The following is a 13,769-nucleotide window of genomic DNA, read 5'->3' as shown; positions in this document are numbered from 1 at the left end:
TCGCACACCAGTCGCTGAAGGTAAGCATGCAGGTGCATCAGGAGCTCAAGAAGGCTAATGGTATGTTGGTTTTCATCGCAAGAGGTTTTGAGTACAGGAGCAAGGATGTGTTGTTGCAATTATAAACGAGTTTGGTGAGGCCACACCTCAACTATTGTGTGCAGTTTTTGTCCCTTTTTCTGAGGAAGGATATTCTTGCTCTCGTGGGGGTGCAGCAAAGGTTTACCAGACTGATTCCAGGGATGGAGGGACTGTCATATGAGGAGAGATTGACTAGGTTACGATTGTTCTTGCTGGAGTTCAGAAGAATAAGGGGGGAATCTCATAGAGACTTATAAAATTCTAACAGGACTAGACAAGGAAGATGTTCCCGATGGTGGGTGTGTCCAGAACCTGGGGCGAAATTCTCCTTTATCGGCGGAAAGTCCGCCGATCGGCGCAAAAAACGGCGCAAATCCGACTTACGTCACGTCGGAAAAATGGGTCGATAGTCTCCGGCCCGAAATGGGCTAGCAGCGACGTAACGGGATCCGCGCTTGCACAGTGGTTCACGCCGTGCAGCGTCATACGCGCTGCACGGCGTGACGGCTCATAAGGCCGCGCTGCTCCCCCCCACCCGACCGGAACACCCGACCGCAACACCCGACTGGATGGCTGGCCGTCGCTCAGCCCCGAGGTTCGAGTCACGCGATGTGGAGGCGCTCCTGGACGCGGTGGAGCAGAGGAGGGACGCCCTGTATCCCGGGCACGGCCGCAGAGTTGCCCCACGCCACAGCCGGCGTCTGTGGAGGGAAGTGGCAGAGGCCGTCACCGCTGTGGCCCTGACACCACGGACAGGCACCCAGTGCCACAAGAAGGTGAACGACCTCGTCAGAGCAGGCAGGGTGAGCCTCCCCCATATCCCCCCTCCCCATATCCCCCCTCCCCCATATCCCCCATATCCCCCCTCCCCCATATCCCCCCTCCCCCATATCCCCCCTCCCCCATATCCCCAAGTGAATATAGCCCTAACCTTAACCTCTGCAATGCACACGCAACCGATGGCATGCATTCATATACCTGCCACCCCCCCCCCCCACCCACAGGAGAAGCGCGCACACAACAATAGGGAGCATGTGAGGACTGGAGGAGGCTCCGCTGATGAGAGGCCACTGACCGTACATGAGGAAAGGGCCCTGGAACTGGCTGGTGGACCTGAGGACCGGGAGGTTGCTGATGCAGAGGTCGGGGGCGTAGTAGCAAGTGAGCCACCGACAGCCCGTCCCCATATCCCCCCTCCCCTATATCCCCCTCCCCCGTATCACCTGATCACTGCCTGATGTCTAACCATGCATGCTTCATTGTGTATCGCAGGACCAAACGTCCAGGCACCCATCCCCGCAGATGCAGACCGCCCGCAGGATGCCCCTCGGAGACCACGGGAGACGGAGAGACCCGGACCCTCCAGCATGCGACACCCACAGGATGCCCCTCGGAGACCATGGGAGACGGAGAGACCTGGAGCAACAGGGAGACGACACACCCGTCACGTGCGGGAGCGACCACCCAGCGATGAGGGGGGCAGCCACAGGCCCCCGTCACATCCGAGCCAGGACACCACTACCCAGGACACCACTACCCAGGACACCACTACCCAGGACACCACTACCCAGGACACCCCTACCCGGGACAGCACTACCCAGGACACCCCTACCCGGGACAGCACTACCCAGGAAGACGAAATACCGGACAGTGAGTCAGAGTAGATGGGTGGAGACGAACCCCCACCCCAAAGTGCCATGGACTCAGAGTGGGACGAAGAGCACGACACAACGCCACTGCTGTCACCAACACCCTCCACCATCGCAGAAACACTCACCACGGTTGGGCACTTTAGTGATGAGGCGTCTGGTACACTCACTGGTGCGCACAACACAGCCGTCCCGAAACAGCAGGTGGAGGTAGGAGCAGCAGAGGAGCCGGGCGGTCGGAGGGCAGCCCAGCCCAAGCGAACATCTGCTGCCCAGATGGATCCCGGGTTCCTGCAGTTACCACACCCACACATAGATCCGATGCAACCACCGACCCAGAGACGAGCGAAGAGGGTGACGGGCGGCTTGTGGCGGCTGCGGTCGCAGGTGGAGGAGTCCACCCGCGTCCAGGATCTGGGAGTGGTGCCGGTCATGCGTGCCACCCAGGCTGACACCGCACGGGTGGCGTCCGCGGTGGAGGCAATGGGTGCGACGGTGTCAGACATGGGGAACGGTTTGCGAGGCCTGGGGCCTTCCGTGCAGGCGGCGTCTGTGGCCCAGGAAATGGCTGCCCTCTCACAGGAGGCCATGAGCCAGTGCCAGCGCCAGATGGCAGAGGCGCTCAACGCCATAGCCCAGTCTCTGCAGGCCATGGCCCAGTCTCAGCAGGCCATGGCCCAGTCTCAGCAGGCCATGGCCCAGTCTCAGCAGGCCATGGCCCAGTCTCTGCAGGCCATCGCTGAGGGCATCGGCGCCAGTGGCCATGGGCGAGCCGGCGTCGCACAGTCACAGACAGGGTTTGCCAACCCCCTGGGCTCCATGGCTGCAAACCTGCAGACCCCTGTCGATACCAGCACGGGCCTCCAGGACTGGCAGCGCCAGATGTCGGGGGGGGCGTCGGATGGCCAGTCCGTTCGCATCCCTCACCCATGTAGAGGCCTGGGGGCCATCGGGCACCCCAAGGGAGGAGGAGGTGGTGTGGTCCGTCCCGGCTCCCTCTGTAGGGGAGGTCCCGGTACACCGCGACACCTCGGACTCCCCCCTTCCGTCCCAGGTGCATCGGGTGGGCAACGGGCAGGACAGGCTGGCAGCTCGCCATCCCAGTCGCCCGGGCCGCAGCCTGGCCCATCTAGGCCAGGACGCCCCAGGAAACGGCCGCCAAAGGGATCCAGTGTCAGAGGGCAGGAATCACAGGAGTCCACCTCCAGTTCTGATGTACCGTCTGGGGAACCACGTAGACGTAGTCAAAGGGCCCGTAAGGCCAAACAATTAGACACTGAGTAAATTGGCATGGGTGCAGGGCACAGATGAGTTTTAGGGGCTAGGGCACGTGCGTGAACTCCTTTCGTTATTAAAGTCAATGTTACACCTACCGAAGCTGCCTTTGTGCTCTGTCCAAAGTGTGCGGGGGTGTCATGTACATTGAGCGCAAGTGTGTGTGTGAGGGGTGGTCTTACCTCAGCCCCAGGTGAGTCTGCCCCCTTCCCCCTGGGCCGCCATCAACATCCCCCGGGCAGAGGACGGGACCGTGCGCTGCAGTGTCACAGCCGCATGCAGGGATGGTCCGGGTGGATGGTGGTCCTGTGGCCATGGGTCAGACATAGTCCAACGATGTAGAGCCAGGAGCTCATCGCAGGGCGGGTTGTCATCATTCTCCAGAGCCTGCGATAGACACGCGTCCACCCGCAACTGTGTGAGCCCGGCCCGTTGTGCCGCAGGTGGATCGGCAATGGGGGGGGGTGTGTGCATGCGGGTGGGGTGGGTCGGGTTGGGGAGGGGGGTGAGGGTGCTGGGTGGGTGGATGGGTGGGGGGTGTGGGTGGTCGGCTGTTGCCATGGTGTGCGGTCGATGGCCATACTACCCGATTCCCACGCCCATCTAGTCAGTGAAGCGGGCGTCTATCAGTCTGTCCCGTGCCCGCTGGGCCAGCCGGTAACGGTGGACAGCCACCCGCCTGTGTCTACCCCGCCTGACCTGACCATTGCCCCCATCCCCCTCATCTGGGGAGGACTGGGCCTCTTCCTGCTGCTCCTCCACTCCGCCCTCCTCTGCCTGCGGCACATCGCCCCTCTGCTGGGCTATGTTGTGCAGGACGCAGCACACCACAATGATGCGGCCGACCCTATCTGACCGATATTGGAGGGCGCCCCCAGAGAGGTCCAGGCACGTGAAACGCATCTTCAGCACGCCAAAGCACCTCTCGATCACTCCCCTTGTCGCTACATGGGCATCATTGTAGCGGTTCTCCGCCTCATTGCGTGGCCTCCGTATAGGCGTCATCAGCCACGATCGCAATGGGTAGCCCCTGTCACCCAGCAACCAGCCCCTCAGCCGGGGATGGCGTCCCTCGTACATGCCGGGGATGGATGACCGCGGCAACACGAATGAGTCGTGTACACTGCCTGGGTGACGGGCGCAGATGTGCAGGATCATCATGCGGTGGTCGCAGACCACCTGCACGTTCATCGAATAGGTCCCCTTCCTATTAGTGAACACGGCCCTGTTATCTGCAGGTGGCCGCACGGCGACGTGCATCCCATCGATCGCGCCCTGGACCATGGGGAACCCGGCCACGGCAGAGAAGCCCACGGCCCGGGCATCTTGGCTGGCCTGGTCCACGGGGAAGCGGATGTAGCGGTGTGCCATGGCATATAGGGCATCTGTCACTGCCCGGATGCACCGATGCACCGATGTCTGCGATATGCCGGACAGGTCCCCACTCGTGCCTGGAATGACCCCGTTGCATAAAAGTTCAGGGCCACCGTAACCTTGACGGACACGGGGAGAGGGTGTCCCCCGCCAGTGCCACGCGGTGACAGGTGTGCCAGCAGGTGGCAGATGTTTGCCACGGTTTCCCGGCTCATCCGGAGTCTCCTCCTGCATTCCCGGTCCGTGAGGTCCTGGTATGACTGCCGGGGCCGGTACACACGGGGCGCCCTCGGGTGCCTCCGTTGCCGTGGGGCCGCGACGTCCTCCTCCCCCTCCTCGTTCTGTCGGTCAGGTGTCCCTCCAGCCTGGGCGGCTGCCGCCTGCCCCTCTGCGGCAGCCTGCGCCGCCTCTCTGGCACGCTCCTCATCCTCCTCCTCCTCCTCATCCAGGGCAACATAGACATGAGCGGCTGCCACCACGACGGCCAACATCGCTGGATGATCTGAAAACATGACGGCCTGGTGGGGGGGAGGGGAACGACGACATGTCATCATTGCCCATATCCCCTCCTCCCCCCAGCCAGGTGGCATGGACCGCATGGGTCCAACTGTTGGAGGCTGGCACCTGGCCAGGTGGACCCACTCACTTGCCCTCCCATCCCCCTCCTCGGCACGGACCCCCCCCCCCAACCTCCACCTTAGCACGGACCCCCCCCCCCAACCCCCAACCTCCACCCCAGCACGGATCCTCCCCCCAACCCCCAACCTCCACCCCAGCACGGACCCCCCCAACCCCCAACCTCCACCCCAGCACGGACCCCCCCAACCCCCTACCTCCACCCCAGCACGGACCCCCCCCCAACCTCCACCCCGGCACGGACCCCCCCCAACCTCCACCCCAGCACGGACCCCCCCCAACCTCCACCCCAGCACGGACCCCCCCCCCAACCTCCACCCCGGCACGGACCCTCCCCAACCTCCACCCCAGCACGGACCCCCCCCAACCCCCAACCTCCACCCCAGCACGGACACCCCCCCAACCCCCAACCTCCACCCCAGCACGGACCCCCCCCCCAACCTCCACCCCTCACGGACCCCCCTCCCCCATCCCCCTCCCCGGCACGGACCCCCCTCCCGGCACTCCCCCGGAGCCCAGCCTACTCTAACCACCCCCCCCCCCCCGCAGCACACACACACACACAACCCGAGACACACCTCTCCTCACGCAATCAGACTGCGGCCACGCCATTTCCTGCCCAGAGCCAACCCCCCAGGCCGTCACTCACCTCCACGCTGGTCGGCGTGAGCCTGGAGCACCGGGTCACGCCGATGAAAAGGAGGTTTGATTCACGTCGACGTGAACGGTCATCACGTCGACGGGACTTCGGCGCATCCGGAAGGGAGAATATCGGCAGGCCGAAAATCGGCTGCCTTGCGCAGACCCGTGACATTCTCCGCGGCAGCGGCACCATTAACGCCCCGCCGACCTTTCTCCCTTCAGAGACTTCGGCGGGGGCGGGGGCGGGATTCACGGCGGCCAATGGCCATTCTCCGACCCTCTGGGGGGTCGAGAATGACGCCCCAGGTGTCACAGTCTGAGGATTCAGGGTAAACCATTTTGGACAGAGATGGGGAGACATTTCTTCACTTAAAGATTGGTGAGCTTGTGGAAATCATTACCACAGGAAGTAGTTGATGCTAAAATATTGAATATATTCAAGAGGCAGCTAGATTTGGCACTTGGGATGAATGGGATCAAAGGTTATGGGAAGAAAGCAGGATTACAGGAGTTGAATGATCGGCCAGGATCGTGATAAATGGTGGGACAAAAGGCATTCTCCTGCTGCTATGTTCTATGTACTTATAACCAGCTTGTTTTTCATAATAGTATGTCCAAAGCAGCTGGTTTAGCACAGTGGGCTAAACAGTTGGCTTGTAATGCAGAACAAGACCAGGAAATGTTCAGACTGGAGTCCACTTACTAGTGGTGTACCACAAGGATCTATTTTGGGGCCACTGCTGTTTGTCATTTTTATAAATGACCTGGAGGAGGGCGTAGAAGGATGGGTGAGTAAATTTGTAGATGACACTAAAGTCGGTGGAGTTGTGGACAGTGCGGAAGGATGTTACAAGTTACAGAGGGACATAGATAAGCTGCAGCGCTGGGCTGAGAGGTGGCAAATGGAGTTTAATGCAGAAAAGTGTGAGGTGATTCATTTTGGAAGGAATAACAGGAAGACAGTGTACTGGGCTAATAGTAAGATTCTTGGTAGTGTGGATGAGCAGAGGGATCTCGGTGTCCATGTACATAGATCCCTGAAAGTTGCCACCCAGGTTGAGAGGGTTGTTAAGAAGGCGTAAGGTGTGTTAGCCTTTATTGGTAGAGGGATTGAGCTTCGGAGCCATGAGGTCATGTTGCAGCTGTACAAAACTCTGGTGCGGCTGCATTTGGAGTATTGCGTGCAATTCTGGTCGCCGCATTATAGGAAGGATGTCGAAGCATTGGAAAGGGTGCAGAGGAGATTTACCAGAATGTTGCCTGGTTTGGAGGGAAGATCTTATGAGGAAAGGCTGAGGGACTTGAGGCTGTTTTCGTTAGAGAGAAGAAGGTTAAGAGGTGACTTAATTGAGGCATACCAGATGATCAGAGGATTGGATAGGGTGGACAGTGAGAGCCTTTTTCCTCAGATGGTGATGTCTAGCACGAGGGGACATACCTTTACATTGAGGGGAGATAGATATAAGATAGGGGGAGGGGAGTCAATTCAGGACAGTTTAAAAAGACCCACTTGTAAACTCACTCCCAGTGAGTTCTCCCAGTGAGCCAGAGAGAAGACAGAGCCACGAGTGAGACACAGCTAAGAGTGAGTTTGGGAATTTGAATCGAGGTGGGAATTCGAAGCTGGGTGGGGAGGAAGTGCTTTTTGTGACTGGTAAGTAGTGTTTCTGTTTTTCTGTTTCTTTTCATTGGTATATTTATTTATTTTTTCTTCGTTGTTTATTTATTTATTTAAATTTTGGGGGGGGAAATTGAAATTGTTGAAGTTAACCGAAGGTTTAAGACATGGCAGGAGATCTCAGACCCGTGTCATGCCCCTCGTGTGCGATGTGGGAGCTCAGGGACACGTCCACTGTCCCTGGCTCCTTCACATGCAAGAAGTGTGTCCAGTTGCAGCTCCTGTTAGACCGCTTGACGGCTCTGGAGCTGAGGACGGACTCACTTTAGAGCGTCCGCGATGCTAAGGACGTCGTGGATAGCACGTTTAGCGAGTTGGTCACACCGCAGGTGAAAGGTACTGAGGGAGATAGTAAATGGGTGACCAAAAGACAGAGCAAGAGTAGGAAGGCAGTGCATGTGTCCTCTGCGGTCATCTCCCTGCAAAACAGATATACCACTTTGGATACTGTTGAGGGAGATGGCTCACCAGGGGAAGGCAGCAGCACTCAGGTTCATGGCACCGTGGCTGGCTCTTCTGCGCAGCTGGGCAGGAAGAAGAATGGCAGGGCTATAGTGATAGGGGACTCAATTGTAAGGGGAATAGACAGGCGGTTCTGCGGACGCAATCGAGACTCCAGGATGGTATGTTGCCTCCCTGGTGCAAGGGTCAAGGATGTCTCGGAGCGGCTGCAGGACATTCTGGGGGGGGGGAGGGTGAACAGCCAGCTGTCGTGGTGCACATATGCACCAACGATATAGGTAAAAAATGGGATGAGGTCCTACAAGCTGAATTTAGGGAGCTAGGAGTTAAACTAAAAAGTAGGACCTCAAAGGTAGTAATCTCAGGATTGCTACCAGAGCCACGAGCTAGTCAGAGTAGGAATGTCAGGATAGAGAGGATGAATACGTGGCTCGAGAGATGGTGCAAGAGGGAGGGATTCAAATTCCTGGGACATTGGAACCGGTTCTGGGGGAGGTGGGACCAGTACAAACTGGACGGTCTGCACCTGGGCAGGACTGGAACCAATGTCCTAGGGGGGGGGGGGGGGGTTGCTAGAGCTGTTGGGGAGAGTTTAAACTAATGTGGCAGGGGAAAGGGAACTGATGCAGGAAGTTGGAAGGTAGTAAAACAGGGACAGAAATAAAAGGCAGTAAGGGGGAAAGTGTAAGGCAGAGAAGCCATAGTCAAAAATCAAAAAGGGCGACAGTACAAGGTACAGTGACTGAGGGGAGCTCAGTGAATAGGACCAGGAATACTAAAAGAAATAAAACGGGAAGTGAAAACATTAATGGTAAGCGACGCGGCAGGTTGTTACAGGAAGATAGGGGTCGACGACAATGAAAATTAGGAGAAATGTTAAGAGGAAATATAACTTAGGAGAGGTGACTGATCGAGGTGTTAAGATTCAGAACAGAGGTAAAAATGCCAACATAAGTGTACTTTACCTGAAAGCTCGTAGTATTCGGAATAAGGTAAATGAGTTGATGGCGCAAATCATCGTGAATGACTATGATTTAGTGGCCATTACTGAAACATGGTTAAAGGATGGTCACGACTGGGAGTTAAATATCCGAGGGTATCAAACCTTTCGGAAGGACAGAGTGGATGGTAAGGGAGGTGCTGTAGCTCTGTTATTTAAGGATGACATCCGGGCAACAGTAAGGGATGACATCGGTGCTATGGAGGATAAGGTTGAATCCATTTGGGTGGAAATCAGGAATAGTAAGGCGAAAAAGTCACTGATAGGAGTGATCTATAGGCCACCAAATAGTAACATTATGGTGGGGCAGGCAATAAACAAAGAAATAACAGATGCATGTAGAAATGGTACAGCAGTTATCATGGGGGATTTTAATCTACATGTCAATTGGTTTAACCAGGTCGGTCAAGGCAGCCTTGAGGAGTTTATAGAATGTATCCGCGATAGTTTCCGAGAACAGTATGTAATGGAACCTACGAGGGAACAAGCGGTCCTAGATCTGGTCCTGTGTAATGAGGCAGGATTGATTCAGGATCTCATAGTTAGGGATCCTCTCGGAAGGAGCGATCACAATATGGTGGAATTTAAAGTACAGATGGAGGGTGAGAAGGTAAAATCAAGCACTAGAGTTTTGTGCTGAAACAAAGGAGATTAGGAGGAACTTCTTCACCCAAAGGGTTGTGAATCTATGGAATTCCTTGCCCAGTGAAGCAGTAGAGGCTCATTCATTAAATGTTTTTAAGATAAAGATAGATAGTTTTTTGAAGAATAAAGGGATTAAGGGTTATGGTGTTCAGGCCGGAAAGTGGAGCTGAGTCCACAAAAGATCAGCCATGATCTCATTGAATGGTGGAGCAGGCTCGAGGGGCCAGATGGCCGACTCCTGCTCCTAGTTCTTATGTTCTTATGTTCTTATTACAATGGGATGAGAGAAGAACTAGCTAAGGTAGACTGGGAGCAAAGACTTTCCAGTGAAACAGTTGAGAAACAGTGGAGAACCTTCCAAGTGATTTTTCACAGTGCTCAGCAAAAGTTTATACCAACAAAAAGGAAGGGTGGTAAAAGGAGGGAAAATCGACCGTGGATATCTAAGGAAATAAGGGCGAGTATCAAATTGAAGGAAAAAACATACAAAGTAGCAAAGATCAGTGGGAGACTAGAGGACTGGGAAATCTTTAGGGGGAAACAGAAAGCTACTAAAAAAGCTACAAAGAAGAGTAAGATAGATTATGAGAGTAAACTTGCTCAGAATATAAAAACAGATAGTAAAAGTTTCTACAAATACATAAAACAGGGTAAGGTAAATATTGGTCCTTTAGAGGATGAGAAGGGAGATTTAGTAATGGGAGATGAGGAAATGGCTGAGGAACTGAACAGGTTTTTTGGGTCGGTCTTCACAGTGGAAGACACAAATAACATGCCAGTGACTGATGGAAATGAGGCTATGACAGGTGAGGACCTTGAGAGGATTGTTATCACCAAGGAGGTAGTGATGGGCAAGCTAATGGGGCTAAAGGTAGACAAGTCTCCTGGACCTGATGGAATGCATCCCAGAGTGCGAAAAGAGATGGCTAGGGAAATTGCAAATGCACTAGTGATAATTTCCCAAAATTTACTAGACTCTGGGGTGGTCCCGGTGGATTGGAAATTAGCAAACGTGACACCACTGTTTAAAAAAGGAGGTAGGTAGAAAGCGGGTAATTATAGGCCAGTGAGCTTAACTTCGGTAGTAGGGAAGATGCTGGAATCTATCATCAAGGAAGAAATAGCGAGGCATCTGGATGGAAATTGTCCCATTGGACAGACGCAGCATGGGTTCATAAAGGGCAGGTCGTGCCTAACTAATTTAGTGGAATTTTTTGAGGGCATTAACAGTGCGGTAGATAACGGGGAGCCAATGGATGTGGTATATCTGGATTTCCAGAAAGCCTTTGACAAGGTGCCACACAAAAGGTTGTTGTATAAGATAAAGCTGCATGGCATTAAGGGGAAAGTAGCAGCATGGATAGAGGATTGGTTAATTAATAGAAAGCAAAGAGTGGGGATTAATGGGTGTTTCTCTGGTTGGCAATCAGTAGCTAGTGGTGTCCCTCAGGCATCAGTGTTGGGCCCACAACTGTTCACAATTTACATAGATGATTTGGAGTTGGGGACCAAGGGCAATGTGTCCAAGTTTGCAGACGACACTAAGATAAGTGGTAAAGCAAAAAGTGCAGAGGATACTGGAAGTCTGCAGAGGGATTTGGATAGGCTAAGTGAATGGGCTAGTGTCTGGCAGATGGAATACAATGTTGACAAATGTGAGGTTATCCATTTTGGTAGGAATAACAGCAAAAGGGATTATTATTTAAATGATAAAATATTAAAACATGCTGCTGTGCATAGAGACCTGGGTGTTCTAGTGCATGAGTCGCAAAAAGTTGGTTTTCAGGTGCAACAGGTGATTAAGAAGGCAAATGGAATTTTGTCCTTCATTGCTAGAGGGATGGAGTTTAAGACTAGGGAGGTTCTGCTGCAATTGTATAAGGTGTTAGTGAGGCCACACCTGGAGTATTGTGTTCAGTTTTGGTCTCCTTACTTGAGAAAGGACGTACTGGCACTGGAGGGTGTGCAGAGGAGATTCACTAGGTTAATCACAGAGCTGAAGGGGTTGGATTACGAGGAGAGGTTGAGTAGACTGGGACTGTACTCGTTGGAATTTAGAAGGATGAGGGGGGATCTTATAGAAACATCTAAGATTATGAAGGGAATAGATAGGATAGATGTGGGCAGGTTGTTTCCACTGGCAGGTGAAAGCAGAACTAGGGGGCATCGCCTCAAAATAAGGGGAAGTAGATTTAGGACTGAGTTTAGGAGGAACTTCTTCACCAAAGGGTTGTGAATCTATGGAATTCCTTGCCCAGTGAAGCAGTAGAGGCTCCTTCATTAAATGTTTTTAAGATAAAGATAGATAGTTTATGAAGAATAAAGGGATTAAGGGTTATGATGTTCGGGCCGGAAAGTGGAGCTGAGTCCACAAAAGATCAGCCATGATCTCATTGAATGGTGGAGCAGGCTCGAGGGGCCAGGTGGCCTACTCCTGCTCCTAGTTCTTATGTTCTTATGTCAGAGGTAGGTTCTTTACTCAGAGAGTAGTAAGGGCGTGGAATGCCCTGCCTGCAACAGTAGTGGACTCGCCAACACTAAGGGCATTCAAATGGTCATTGGATAGACATATGGACGATAAGGGAATAGTGCAGATGGGCTTTAGAGTGGTTTGACAGGTCGGTGCAACATCGAGGGCCGAAGGGCCTGTACTGCGCTGTAATGTTCTATGTTCTATGCTCTAGCAGCGCGGGTTTAATTCCCATACCAGCCTCCCCGAAAAGGTGCCGCAATGTGGCGTCTAGGGACTTTTCACAGTAACTTCACTGAAACCTACTTGTGACAATAAGCGATTATTATCTACAAAGAGACCAAGATCAGCTGTGTGGAGTGAACAGCCGAGCAGCAGAATGGATGGAAAGGTGGCTACAAACTCCCTGTAAATCTAACACTGATATCTGTTTTGTAGCCATTTTCCATCGATGCTGCTATGTGGCCTAACCTTCAATCAGACCATCAATATAAAGGGAAATTGTATTACCATAAGACGATAAGACATAGGAGCAGAAGTAAGGCCATTCAGCCCATCTAGTCAACTCCACCATTCAATCATGGCTGATTTCAACTCCATTTACCCGCTCTCTCTCCATAGCCCTTAATTCCTCGAGAAATCAAGAATTTAGCAACTTCTGTCTGAAAGACACTCAACGTCCCGGCCTCCACGCCCTCTGTGGCAATGAATTCCACAGACCAACCACTCTCTGGCTGAAGAAATTGCTCCTCATCTCTGTTCTAAAGTGACTCCCTTTTATTCTAAGGCTGTGCCCCCGGGTCCTAGTCTCCCCTGCTAATGGAAACAACTTCCCTATGTCCCCTACGTATTATCTCTAAGAGCATGAGGAAAGTAGAAGCTATACTTATCGCAGGATGTTAACAGCATTTTACACTCTACCCCACAGGGACTGATTATGTGGGGTTTCAGTAGACTGCACAGTGTTAACACTTTGTTGTTGCTTCTGTCCCAGATGTTGTTTAATCTGAATTTCAGTTTTCGTGAAATGGGTGGAAATGGATGGTCAGAACTGCTCACAGTCCCTGCAGAGTAAAGCTGAATGGAATTTCTGTAACATTGTGGCCCTTACCCCCAGTATTAGTCATTGGTTGGTATGAGGCAGAATGTTGTCCACCTGATCAGACAGAGTCATTTTGTGTACCTGGAAGTGTGAGTGAGCGATGTGTAAAACCTGATATTGGTACAGCCAGGCCCCATTTCTTTTGTAATAATATGAAATATCTGCTGCTTTCCTGATCCCTTCCTTTCCTCTCACGACTATCCTAAGGTTGTTCACAAATTCAAGGTGCATATCATCTCTGAGACAACTAGTCTCCATCGAGAGTTCCATCTGTTTTACAAACAGAAAGTAATGGGATTGCATCTAGCACAGGTCAGTTCTGAAATACTGTCAATCTGATTTTAAGGCCTCCTGGATTAATACACTGATCCAAATCTTCTCACCTAACATCAATCCATATTTACATCTGAGTTCCAGATTTTTACGACTTCTGATGCAGAAAACATTTAACCCCCTATCAATCTGATTCAACACATCCCAGTCACACAAACTACATAGATTATCTTTGAGATCAATTGTTTCTTTATAATAATTGTTGTTCTGAATGATGATAGCATTAACCTTCTCTCACACCCTACTATTGGTTCATTAATTGGTTTGAGACAATTCACACCTCTTTAACCTGTGATTATTCCTCTCTCCAGTTGCTCCGTGCGGACCTGTAAAGACGTAATTACCTTCAAAGACTCGCATTCAAAGTATCGTCTCGCAGCATTGACTTTGTCTATATGTATGTTTCTGGATAAAAGCAAATT

Source organism: Scyliorhinus torazame, chromosome 4 (genome assembly GCF_047496885.1).
Source record: "Scyliorhinus torazame isolate Kashiwa2021f chromosome 4, sScyTor2.1, whole genome shotgun sequence".
NCBI lineage: Eukaryota > Metazoa > Chordata > Chondrichthyes > Carcharhiniformes > Scyliorhinidae > Scyliorhinus > Scyliorhinus torazame.
Note: the sequence above shows the minus strand (reverse complement) of the source record.